The 14,426-nt window shown below is 37.4% G+C and overlaps 1 pseudogene; it reads right to left on the bottom strand.

Annotated features, from left to right (window-relative positions):
* Window positions 1-219: 219 nt before the first annotated feature.
* On the bottom strand, window positions 220-4,985 carry LOC143622121 (transcription termination factor MTEF1, chloroplastic pseudogene; annotated as a pseudogene).
* Between the last annotated feature and the right edge of the window lie 9,441 nt (window positions 4,986-14,426).

Here is a 14,426-nt window from a genome sequence, read left to right as displayed (position 1 = left end):
GTTTCGAGGCCAGGGAGGAAACGAAGAAAATCAAGAAATTAAACATAATTTTTTTAAATATAATAAATTAGTTATAAACATTCCTTAGGTCAAAAACCAAACTTTTTAAAACAAACTACAAAACTGTCACTTTACCTCTCAACTATGGTATACTTCATCATTTTAAATTATAAAAATGCACAATACACATATAAAAAAAAGATTAAACATACTTTAAAACTAAAATCTTTTGTCACCCAACTTCAATCTAGCCTCAACCAGCCTAGCAGTAAACTCACCATCACTAACCTTAAGCATATCCCAAACCGGCACCCGAATCCCGTTATCAGCCAACGACCGATGCCTCGGTTTAATCTTTCCCTCAAAACTATACGAAAAGTACTGCGGAAACCTCTTCAAATCCCCTAAATCCCCCTTCATCTCATTCAAAAAGTAGGCAACTTTCGGTTTAAAATTATTTTCAATGCAAAACGTTAACAACCCGGGTGATCTCAACACCATGTTCACCACTTCCTCGTACTCAAACCTTAACCTCATCAAGTAATCCAACTTAGGGATCAACGTATACCGCACTGTGAGAATTGGTATTCAATGATTCACATTAACAAGATACAAGTATATAAATACAAGGTGATCTCCACTAATCATGAAGAATGTAACTGATTCCTAAATTGCATGACTGACAATATTAATAGCTAATATTACTTGCCAATACCCCCCTTCAAGCGGATAGGTGGTGGACCAACACGAAGTAATGCACGAACGCGTTCAAACAAAGGTCTCGGAAGGCTTTTGGTGAATATATCTGCCACTTGTAGCTTGGTAGGAATAAATTTTGTATGTAGACGACCTGAAGTAACTAGTTCACGAAAAAAGTGATAGTCAATGTCTATATGTTTTTCTCGTTTATGAGAAACAGGATTCTGAGTGAGAAACAAAGCACTCCGGTTATCACATAATAAGGTCGGGCGATCCATCGGGAGAGCATGAAGTTCTCGTAAAAGATGTGTGATCCATATGATTTAAGCTGCCGTATTTGCCATGGCTCTATATTCGGATTCACAACTTGAATGAGAAACCGTCGGTTGCTTTTTTGCACTCCAAGACACTAGATTTCCACGTAAGTAAATGGAATAACCATATGTAGATCGACGAGACTCAATACATCTTGCCCAATCCGCATCGGAGTAACCAATTAACCGAGTTTGGGATGATTTGTCAAATGTGAGACCAAACGCAATAGTACCTTTAATGTAACGGAGAATACGTTTAACGCTTTGAAAATGAGATGTGGTGGGCGAGTGAAGGAACTGACTTGCTTGATTTACCGCATAGAAGATGTCTGGCCTTGTAATTGTAAGGTATTGAAGAGCACCCACGAGTGACCGATAGAAGGTAGGGTCATGAAACAATGTACCACTGGAGGTGAAAGTATCAGTAGTGGCCAAAGGTGTGGCAGCTGGTTTAGTGTTAAGTAGACCAGCTTTTGCAAGGATATCATAGGCGTATTTAGCTTGACTAAGAAATAGTCCAGTGTCCGTATATGTGACTTCCAGACCCAAAAAGTAATTTAAACGCCCTAAGTCTTTAAGAGCAAATTCGCTATGAAGGCGCTTGAAAAACTGTTGAACCATAGACTCGTCATTACCGTTTAAGATAATATCATCTACGTAAACGAGAAGATAGATGATGACAGAATCTTTCTTAAATACGAATAGAGATGGATCAGACCTGCTGCAATGAAAACCGAGTTGATCAAGAAACGTGCTGAGACGTTTAAACCAAGCATGCGGTGCTTGTTTGAGACCATAGAGAGCCTTTTTTAACCGAAACACATGATTTGGAGCTTTAGGATTTATAAAACCTGGTGGTTGTTCCATGTAAACTGTTTCGGTGAGAATGTCGTTTAAAAACGCGTTTTTTACATCGAGCTGGTGCAGAACCCAATTGTGTATTGTAGCAAGAGCAATAACAACACGAACGGTAGATACTTTAATGACTGGGCTGAAGGTAAGTGAGTAATCGAGCCCGGGAACTTGGGTAAAACCTTGTGCCACAAGACAGGCTTTGTAGCGATCAATGGAGCCATCCGATTTATATTTAGTGCGATATACCCATTTTGATCCAACAACATTTAAGTTTTTCGGACGTGGTGCAAGTTCCCAAGTATCATTAGAATGCAATGCGTTCATCTCCTCATGCATTGCTTTGATTCAATGAGAGTGTTTTGAGGCAGATTTATAACCTCGAGGGTCTGTGGTGGCAAGAGTGTTTTGAGGCAGATTTATAACCTCGAGGGTCTGTGGTGGCAAGTAAGGCTTGATGTAAAGGGATGGATGAGAGAACTGCAAGATCAACTAAGTGTCTTGGTTTAAAAATTCCGGCTTTCGAACGAGTAGTCATGGAGTGACCCGGGACCGTTGCCATGGTGGCTGGTTGTTCAGAGGTGGATTCGATTGACGGTGAATGGGAAGTTGATTGGGGTGGTTGGGATATAGTAGACGATGGTGGTGAAGTAGGATTGGTTTCTGATGGGGTTGGCACTTGAGACACGGTGGGGTATGGAACATAATGTACAAACAGAGGATGATTGGTTTGTACATTTATGAGTTGATATGGGTGGTGGGTTTGATAGAATGGGCTTGTGTGGGGTTTTAGGTGCACTGAGGGTGTCATTAAAGTTAGAGAAGATGAGCTTGGAATCATCTAACGGTGGAACGATGCCACTAAAAGGAAAAGTATCCTCATCGAAAGTGGCATGACGTGTAGTATAGACACGTTTAGTTAGCGGGTCAAGGCACCGATAGCCTTTGTATTTAGGACTATTACCCGATGAAGATGCAAGAGGTACTTCTTGTCATGAGTTTGTGTCGGGCATAGTCTCTAAGATAAGGGAAAACCCGACATCCAAATACCCGAAGATTTTCATAGGATGGAATTTGATCATATAAAAGCTCAAAAGGAGCTTTATTGTTGAGAACAGGTGTTGGGAGACGGTTGATGATGTATGTGGCTGAAACAAAAGCATCTATCCATAATGATGCTGGAGCATGTGAATTAAACATCGCTAGACCCGTTTCGGTGATATGCCTATGCTTACGTTCGGCATGTCCGTTTTGTGAAGACGTGTAAGGACACGAGATACGGTGATGGATGCTATTTTGTTGAAACATTGTTGGACCCGGTTATTTGTAAATTCGGTTCCCCCATCACTTTGGAAAGTTTTAACTTTTCTTGAAAATTGGGTGTGCACAAACGGTAAGAAAATAGCTAAAACATTATAAAAGTCCGATTTAGCTTTAAGGGGGTAAAACCACGTGAAGCGGGAGAAATCATCAATAAACACGACATAATATAATAAGCCATCAGTTGATTGAACGGGAGCCGGTCCCCACAAATCACAATGAATTAAATTTAAAACATTATGGGCACGTTTATGGTTTTTAACATAAGGCAAACGATAACTCTTGGATAACTGACACGGGGAACAAACACCCGGTTTGGGTAATAATGAAGTTACATGTAAATAACCAAGTTTATTTAATAAAGAAACGACATCAAACGAAACATGACCAAGCCGACTATGCCATCTTTCGAACGAGGCTCGAAGGCGATGAGATGAGGCGGCAGCAAAGAAGACTTGTTGACCATTTTGAAGAATGTAAAGACCTTTACGACATGTTCCCCGTGCAAGAACTTCTTTAGTGTGTCGATCCTGAACGTGAAAAAAGTGTTAAGAGAACAAAATGTCAACCGGCAAATCGGAGGTGAGTTTACTGATTGAAAGGAGGTTCTTGGTTAAATTGGGAACAACAAGAACATCCTTAAGGGTAATACGATTATTAATTAGTGAGGTACCAATATGTGAGACCGACAATATGTTACCATTACCGAAAGTTATATATTCATTACCGGAATGAGCAGATGATGAGTCAAGACCATCCGTAGACGGTGTCATATGCGCGGTTGCTCCTGAATCAACACACCAATCTGGAGTGTTATTGGTAACATGGCACTTCACATGAAAATCCTGAGCGAGGTTTGCATCAAGAGAAGGTGGATGTTTTTCAACAGTGGAAAAACAAGGACATGCGTCCGCATAATGACCCTCGATACGACACAGTTGACAATGAGGAGGCCGACGGGCACGACCATGACCACGACCCGAAGAGCTAGAGCCACCACGGGTACGACCACCACGGGGACTGTGATAGTCGCGTTTAACAGGAGCAGTGAAGGCTGCCTGTGGTGTAGGAGATCCATGAATCGACTTCATAAAAAGTTCGTGACTTTCGGCTTTGGAAACGAGATCACGAAATAGTGTAGGTTGGATGGCCCGTTGAGTAATAGAAAAATTTTCAAAAGAGGGCCCTAAACCACACAAGAACCAGTGTCATTTTTCCATTTCATCAATTGGATGACCAATAGCAGTCAGCTGATCACAAATAGATTTAAACTTACGAGCATATTCTAAGACTGAAGATGATCCTTTTTGCATCTGGTGAAGGGAGTCACGCAGAGCATGTCTGCGTTCAATTGAGTCATGTTGGTAGGCGTTTTCTAGTGCACACCAAACCTGACGAGCTGTGGTAAGCCCAATAACCTCTTCCATAGCCTCCACGAAGCCTAGTTTTGTCAAGAACCACATTGTGGGTTTCAATTGGGTTTCCACATTGGAAATTAAAAGTCTCGGGCACCGAATTATGGATTTGGGGATGTTGAAAAACCCAAGGGCGAAGTCGGTTAATAGGAAGTCGAAATGGGGGTAAGGTCGGCATGGGGATCGCAGGTGAGGAACTGCAGTTACATGTCGAAGATACGACCGAATTCGGAGCGGTTGATGCCCATTGAGGAGAGGCAGTTTTCGACGGATTTGAGGGTTTGGTTGATCGGAAGTTGGGGTTTTTTTGGAGGGTTTTGGTGGGGTTAACTTTAAGGGCTTTGAGGTATAATATCTTTTGCCGGAAAAGGATGTCAGAGTCGGTAAAGATTCAATTTTTAGGGTTTAATGATGAGGGTTTGATGGGTGGTGGGATGGTTGAACTGTTGAAGGTTGAGGAATGAATCTGATTATCATTTGATGGTTTGTGGGAGTGAGGTGGGTGTGTTTTTGATGATATAGTTTCTGTGAAGAAGAAGAAGAAGAAAGGATTAGAGTAATTTTAAGTTGAAGGGCTTTTATTTTTATTTTTTTTAACTACTTCAACCTCAATGCCAAGAAAGTTGTTGATAACAGATAATAAAAACGAACCGAACAGTTGGAATTTAAACCGAGCAAAAATTAAAACGACTTAAAATCAAATCAAACATTTTATAATCGAACATTGAGCGAATTTCGAGCAATATTTTATTTTTTTTTTCACTTTAAAATTTCAATAAGTAACAAGTTTGAAGGCTGTAAATAATATATTTTGCAAACAAATTAGTAGTTTTTAAACAAACGTGAAATGTGTTGTAAATTTTTACGAGAAAAAAGTTTGAAGTGCGATATAATGAACATGTAAACAAAATTCTAATACTCTGAAAACTTGAAGCGAACAAATAAAACTATAAAATTTACGGAATAGAAAAAATTTAAAAGGGCTAAAAAGTGTATACTTATATTTATGTGTTTTGTCTATATATTTATATATTTGTTTCTATATAATTATATATAAAATAATAAAAAAATATTCAACCCGAACCGAACCGAGCAGGCCTTTGCTCATTTACAAACCGAACCGAGCAGATCGACTTGCTTACAATCGGGCGAAAAAACGATCGAGCATTTTTCGAGCAATTTTTGAGCGAGCGACAAGCAGTTTGGACAACCCTATTTGTTTGACTGAAAATTTGTTTAATGTTTATTTATTTTATAAGGATGGTTGTTATTAGTGTGTAAACGAGCCAAGTCACTCGTGAGTAGGAGTGACAAATGTGACTCATTGGGTTGAATGAGTTGTATTAAAATATATATAATGAGTCAGGATTTGTCAAACTAAAAAAAGAAAATGTTTGAAACGGATCAAAACGGATTGAAATTTCTCATGATTTTTTTTAATTGGAAAGAGAAAAATAGAGAAAACTTTTTAGTACTTTTACTATTTTATTTTTTGATTTATATTTCGAGTTATAATTTTTTTAATTATTTTTTTTTTGAATTTTTAATGATGGGTTTTTGAAATGAGTCAAAATGGGTTGAGCTTTTAAAAACCCTTCATTAGAAAATTCAAAAAAAATAATTAGAAAATCATAACTCGAAATATAAATCAAAAACTAAAAAGGTAACTCCATTTTTCTTGTTCTAATTAAAAAAAGCACTCGATAAATTTCAACCCGTTTTAATCATTTTCTTTTTTTAGTTTAACCCATTATATACATTTTAATACAACCATTCAACCTAATGGGTCACAATTGCCACCCCTACTCGTGAGTTAGTTGAAATTGACTCATAAAAAAACTTGAATCTAACCAAGCTTAAACAAGGCTAAATTTGAGCTCGAGTTTTTATTAATGCTCATTAAAATAAACGGGGGAGAGCCAACTTACAAGCATAAACAAGCTTTTTATTTATACAACTTTTGTTTAACATATTTATGTAGTAACTAAGCATGAGATAAAAATAAATAAATAATTTATATTGTATTAAATATGTTAAAAATATACTAATATATAAATAGTTATATGAATAAAATAGTTATAATAAATAATAAATGAGTTGTTTTGCACAAAAATAAAGCAAGGTCTAGCCTAAACTAGTCGAGCTCTGAGTTGTTTGTGTGTCGGTGAGAAGTGAAAGTAAGGGGCTGTTTGGCAAGTGCTGAACCATTAAGTGCTGAATAAATAAGATGTCTGAATGATTAAGAGAATCTGAACCAGTAGGAGCTGAGCCAGTAAATGCTGTTTGGTTGGACATCTGAATGACCGTGCAGAAAGACTGTTTTACCCCCATAAACTATTATGTGTTGAATAAAATGTATGTGTTTAATCAGTGTTCTGACTAGTTATGAATCATGCATCGGCTTTTGGATCAAAATGCATTAGAGCGCATCTACATTAATATCAACTTGCTAAGATGGTTAAAATGAATAGTATTATAACAAATGTCGATAAGTACAACTACAAAACTTCAAACCAATTAACCAAATGATAACCATATATTTATGAATTTGAAATATTACAAGTCTTAACTCAAATCATAAATAAACCTTTTGAGGGGTACATATAACTCTTTACATTTTCTTAGCTAAACCACCCTCCATTGCAGTCGCCCTTCCAACCAATTGCTTTAAACTTTAATTCCCTCTCCCTAGGCTCTTGATAGTCTGGTGGCAGCCAATCAACATTTTCCCCCATTTGAACCGAGCCAATCAAATCAGTTTTTTTTTTATTTGAGATCTGCAATAACCTCTTTAAGAATGGTTCGGTTAATTTGGTTGCATACATATAACCATAAGCGAACAATAAAAAATCAGTTGCCAAATGAACCATAACTGAACCTGTTAAATATATTTCTCCTTTCAATTTTATAATCCACTCCAGATTATATATAGAGATGTCTTTTATTTTGTAACCAAACTGCACTAAATGAAATCATTTCTATATGGTTTTGTTTTAGGTCAAAACTTACTTGAAATGCTCCACCGAACCGTTGACCTCCTGAAGTCAAACTGATAAGTTTCAATTACTCAAGTTTCAGCTTTGAAAACTTTCTGCACAGCTGCTGTTCGAGATGTTTTTGACCCATCCTACTACCCAAGTTTGATTCATCTAATCAAAGGCAGTAAAAGCGGACTCAACAAGCTTTCCGAAAATATATTATACGAATCAATTGGATCTATAGTTAATTTTATATGATTTTTGAAAGAGAGAATAAAATTCAGTTCAGCTTTTACAACTTTCTGCACAGCTGTTGTTTGATAAAATTTTAACCCACACTACTACCTAAGTTTGTTTTATATGATCAAAAGCAGTAAAAGCAGACTCAACAAGCTTTCCGAAAATATATTATACGAATCAATTGGATGTATAGTTAATTTTATATGATTTTTGAAAGATAGGATAAAAATCATTACAGCTATTACAACTTTCTGCACAGCTGTTGTTTGATAAGATTTTAACCCACCATACTAACCAAGTTGATCCATATGATCAAAAATTGTAAAAATAGACTCAACAAGCTTTCTGAAAATATATTAAACACCTCAATCGGATATATGATGCAGGCCCAAGTATTGACGAACAGGCCATGTTATATTTGGAGGCCCATGATCGTGTCTCCAAAGGTGGCCCATAAAAACGGGCATAACTTGCCACAATGGGCTCCTCGTCTCAAGCTTCGATTTGACTGGTAATAGGCTCCTCTTCTTGGGATCAAAAGCTATGTCAAGCTGAGTTTGCTCATAATCATGTTGTCAATAGAAGTACCCGGTTTAGTCCTTTTCAGGTGGTTTATTCTGCTCAGCCACGGGATCCCCTTGACCTGATGTCACTTCCTGTTCCTGGCTCTGTACCTAAGAAGGTGAAAGATTTTGTTGAAGGACTACATGAGGTTCATAAAGATGTGCATGACAACCTGGTTCGAGCCAATTCAAAGTACAAGAAGGCTGCTGATCAAAAGCGAAGACAAGTTGCTTTTGAAGAAGGAGACTTTGTGTGGGCTGTTTTAACTAAAGATCGTTTTTCAGTTGGGGAGTATAACAAATTGTCAGCCAAGAAAATCGGGCCAGTGGAGATTGTGCAGAAAATAAATCCGAATGCTTACCGTCTGAGGTTACCAAGTCATATTCGTTGTTCAGATGTTTTTACTGTCAAACACTTGCTGCCATTTTATGGGGATTCGTCTGATGATGAGGTCATTGCAGATTCGAGGTCGAATTTTGTCTATCCAGGAGGGAATGATGCAGGCCCAAGTATTGACGAACAGACCATGTTATATTTGGAGGCCCTTGATCGTGTCTCCAAAGGTGGCCCACGAAAACGGGCATAACTTGGCCCACGATGCTCCGTTTCAGGCCTATTACCAGTCAAATCGAAGCTTGAGACAAGGAGCCCATTGTGGCAAACCCTGTCCGAAGCCCAGAAACGACTCCTAAAGAAAGTTATGGGCCATTTTATGTTTTTTTGTCAGTTTTTATGTTTTTGTTTTTGGGTTTGTGTTTGGCCCATGGCCCATTTTAGGCCCATTTCGTATTTGAAACTCTATTTATATTATGTTGATGTAATCTGAAGAGATAGACTTGAATTTTATAATAATTAATTTTCCTCTTCATTTTCCCTGACCTTTGGGTGGGATTTTTAGGGTTTGGAAGTTCATCACGGTATTCGATTGAATCAACGTGATCGATCTTCATTCTCGTTTTTACCGCTGCATCAATATACGATTGATTTTATAGATTTTTCAAAGTCGGATCAGAATCTGAATACAAAGCTGCGAAAATCAATTTTAAGGTTCATCCTACTTCGACCCAAGCCCTCCAAATGCAGCCCCCCTATAATGGATAAACCTCATATTTAACAAATAGAAAATGTTAGGAACATCTAATACATTTAACATCCATAACTTATTATCGACAACTTGCAATATGTGTTTTCAGACAATCCAACTTTATTTCACCATTGGAGCCCTAATCTCTAGAATTGAACCCCAATCTCTAACAAATATGACCCGTACCATCAATATAATTAGTCCATGTTATATAATATAAGCACACAAACATCTTAGCAGATGATAGATCAAAGAACGAACCAAATGGTTCATCAATTTCAGAAAGAAAATTCACATCCATCGCTATTGGAGAAAAAAATTAGCTAGTTGAGGGTTGGCAGAGATCGCACATGAGAAAGACTTGTTGATTGAGAAGCAACACCGTCGATTGGGAGGGATGAACAATTAGGTTAAGGGTTATGAGGGATCCAGATGAGATGAGATAGAATGAGAAGGGAGCGTTGCATCAGGGTTATTTTGGTCCTCTTTCTCATTCAGACTCCATTTCTAGCTTACCCATTAAGAGCTTCAAAGTTTCATTCAGATGTATTATTTGAAGATGCCAAACGCTCTTATGTCTGAGCGATTCAGATGTAACCATCTGAATGAAGCGCCACCGTCTTCTTCGCTGCAAAAAGTGAGGTGGTCAAGTTGGGACAACAGCTCTACAAACAGGCCACCATCTGCGGTTTAAAGAATTTGAACCCGTGGTTCACCTCAAACAACAAATGTTGGTGAAACCAACTTGCTTGGTGATTCTCGCCACGGTTAATAAATGGTCGACACGCGAGGGTCCGAACGTCCCAACACGGTAATGAAAGAACATCAATAATCTTCTCATAATACTGAATGCCGTTCTCCCATTTGATAATACAGACCTTTAAATCGGAATCATAAAGCCATGAAATAATGTCACCTCGCACTTTAGATACGGCCTTAAAGGATGTCATCTGATTAGATTGAGCACGAGCGACAGCTTCAACTTTCAGCTCTTGATCCACATATCGGAATGCATCAATAATCTTACGAGCCTTCTTGTCCCGATAAGCAAACCATCTCTGAAAGTCTGCAACAGACGGATCGGGCTTTGAATCGAATCTTGTATCAACAATGTTCTTGCCCTTTGATACCTTATCCAGATGGTCTTCGGCTGCTTTAATGTTTTCTTTTGTAAATACCGGAGCACCCTGATCAACGTTAGAGTGTTGAAATAAGTCAGGATACTCCTCAGCCGTTACATCCTCAATCTCCACCTCATCGTCCTCATAAATAAACTCAGTATTCATCTGAACATTCGGATCATCAAAGACCTCTACATCATTTACGACCTCCACGTCATCCTCAGCCTCTAACGCGGTTAACTCATCATCATTCATACCAAGCAAAATCGAAATATGCTCTCGTGTTAAGGACCTCTCAACAAACTGTCCCACTTCAATCTCATTTGCATTAACAATACTTCTAACCACCCCCGTACCATCAACAAAGATAACGGTATTAGCCTTGATCATCTCAATGGGTGTAGCAGCTGTATGATCATGATGAACAATTATCTGCTTATCCGAATCACCAACTGCACTTGTACCAGCACCAGAAGCCGAGCCATGAGTTTGTTTAGGCTCACTTCCTCCAGTACCCGGAGCATCTGGATCTTCATCATCGTTTTTAAGCTTCTTAAGTTCATCGTCCTTGCATGTTAGCTGCAAGATAAGATCCTCTTGTTGTTTTGTTTTCACCCCTTGAGACTCAACAATCTCACGGAGGGCTTTAGTCTCTTTTTGGTAAAAGGATACATAACTCACCAGCTTCTTTTGGTTCTCCAACATACGTTCTTGAGTCATTCGGTCAGCAGACATTTGATTTTCATACAAATGGAGTAAACTCAAAACTATATTCATTTGTTGATCATGAGACATTGAAAGAAATGAAGAATGGATTGGTTGAACAGGACCTTGAGGTCGGTTAAGCCTCAGATATGAAAAATCCATTGGTGGTGGAGGGAGGCATCGGCATCGGTGTAGGAGAGACCACCGAAGTAGTAGTCGTAGGTCTTGAAGGTAGATAGAATAGATTGAGGAATCATACAAAGCCTAGGATCTTATGTGAAAGTAGTCGTCAATGTAAGGTACGAGGTGCTAGTAGTAAGCGGCACCGTCGGTCTTTGAATAGTGGACGACCTTGGAGGTTGAACTCCAAATAAAATGCCAGCATCAGCCGACACACATCGTTTGAACGACCCCTCACTAACCAACTCTTTCCCTTTCCGTTTAAGTTGAGCAGCTATAGTAGTATCTAAAGCAGCCTCAACCGAAGCTTGTTGTTGAGCTAGAGCGTCACCATCACCACCATTACCACCACCATCATCATTATCATCACCCTCGTTCCCACCTGCTCCTTCCTCACGCTCAGAATCCAAGTCATCGTGGATCCAGTGATCATCGGGAGGACATACATAATCTGGATTCACCAGATGACCAATCAATCTTTTGGTACGTGGATGTGGAGTTTGACGATACGACTTCATCCTACGTATAGTATCAGTTGTCATGTTCTCCAACTTCAGCTTATCATCAAGACGTGTTGGATCGATCACCAAATCACGTATAGCATCTTGAATGAACAATTGAATGAAGCGAGGATACATCAAGAACTTTGCACGTCGCTTCACTGAGATGATCGAAGATCATTTCAGAGAAGTTGAAGGGTTTATTTAGAACCAAAGCAACGAAAGCCGATTGAAGTATGATTCGGCATTCATCGATACCCCATTTCCGTCCACCAAGGAAATGTATAAGAACATGCAATAGATAATTGTATGTGGGACACAAGTATGCCTTGTTATACATGGACTCATCAAGTTCACCGAAATAAAATAATCGTCCAAACGGCCCTTTGATCAGCTCTTTGTGGTACTCACTCGGGTCATCAATCGTATCATCGAACCTTAGCACCCTTCAAACAGACTCAGTTGATATCACAACTGGTCGGGCATTAACTTCTGCAGCAATGTGGTTCTCAGTCTCTACGTATCTCGCAGTATTCCAAAATTGACGAACGATGCTGAACCTCACATCAGGATTAGCAGTGATAGCATAATGAATACGTGAGCGACGTAAGAACTCCAACATCCCACCAAAAATGTTCTCGTTAGCAAAGTTTGTACCAACAAAGGCACAAACGTTGTGTCGTTTGTCATATGGAAGCATGGGAATATTCTGTGCCGGTTGTTGTTGTTGTGGTGCATCAACAGGAGGATCTTGATTCATGTTATCAGCCATTACACTATATAAACAAACCCGAGAATCAGTGATAATGAATAATAATAACAATCATATCATATAATTAAAATTATAAAATTTAATTAATATATTAACTTTTAAAATAATATTTAAAGATTAAAATAATTAGTCATTTAAACTAATTAATATGTCATTCGTTAAAAAAAATTCTAATTCGTTATAACGAATTGGTGATTGTTTATGACGAAATACTGATTCTCTATCAAGTAAATAATTAACGAATTAGGTTTAACGAATCACTAATAAAAGTTAACGAATTATGGTCTAATTCGTTATAAATAACGAAGGGAAATCTGATTCGTTATATTGTATAATTCGTTATCCTGATTCGTGTGTTTTGTATAACGAATTGGACACGAATGAGTTCCCATTCGTTAAAAAATAACGAATGGCCAATTAAGCTTAATGTTTGACTAATTTGGTCAAGGTCAAAATCACCAAGAACATGAAAAGTCAAATTTGCAATCGGAAATCAATACACCCACAATCAACAACATAAGACCAAATCAATGATCACAAGGATCTCGGAATCATATTGCGATTAAAATGGTATCGATTTGTTGTCCCAAAACATGGTATAAATTGGTTAAATTAAGGTTTATCGACAAAAACCCGATAACAAAAACAACCAATTAACCCATCAAACAGTTATCAAATGTGACGAAAATCATCAAGTTATGATCGTGTTTACCTTGTGAATAAGAATATGTAATCAAAACACGAAATAACGATGATCAAAGATTCTGAAAAAATTTTGCCAGAGTAACAGTAGAGAAGGGAAGAAGAAAATGAATAGTGTAGACGAAACGTCTTCATGAATCCCTATATATGTCTGACGTTACACATTCTCCAATGAAACGAGTCATCTGATTTGTTTGAATTTTGAAATAACGAATTAGATGATTCGTTAACACGTGGCTTAACGAATTAGAGTCAATTCGTTAAAGTTTAAGACGAAAAATTAACGAGTTAGCTTTAATTCGTGTTCAATTCGTGTAATTATACTTAACAAATTAGAAGTCATTCGTTACAGAGTGGCGGAAGCGAATTAGGATAACGAATTAGAATGCAATTCGTTAAGAATGATCTAATACGTTATACATAAATAACGAATTACATTTATTTAATTTAAATTAAATAATTAAATTAATTAAATCAATTAAATTAAATATTAATTAAATAATGAAACCAATTAACTTAAGTAAATCAACGAGAACCCCTATCTCGATGATCGAATACCTTAACGTGTTTTACGTTTTGAAACACTTAACTTAAAAAATAAATAATATGTAAAAGAAACTAAAATATTTTTGGTATTTTAAATTTTTGACGTTAAATATTTACAAAAGAATAATCCGAAAATAAAAACATAGAATAGAAAATATTTTTGTGTTTTTGTATGGTTTTTCAAAAGCAGTACATATTTTTGAATTTTTGGTGAGTTTTAGCAGAGAATCATATTAACCAAATTGCCATTCCATCACAGTTTTATATTTCAGCGATATTATGACTGGCGTTAAGTCGGTCATTGATATTGTTGTTCACTTAAATCTTATAACAAACTTTCAAGCATTTTTGTGATATGATTAATAGTTCAATTAGAGCACAGAATATCAGAAACTATCAGCCTCTAATATCAGTTCAAGCTTAATTTGATTTTT

Source organism: Bidens hawaiensis, unplaced genomic scaffold, assembly GCF_021521415.1.
Source record: "Bidens hawaiensis isolate Kalapana, Puna unplaced genomic scaffold, B.hawaiensis_p1.1 tig00000326_1, whole genome shotgun sequence".
Lineage (NCBI taxonomy): Eukaryota > Viridiplantae > Streptophyta > Magnoliopsida > Asterales > Asteraceae > Bidens > Bidens hawaiensis.
Note: the sequence above shows the minus strand (reverse complement) of the source record. Positions and strands in the feature narration are given on the sequence as shown.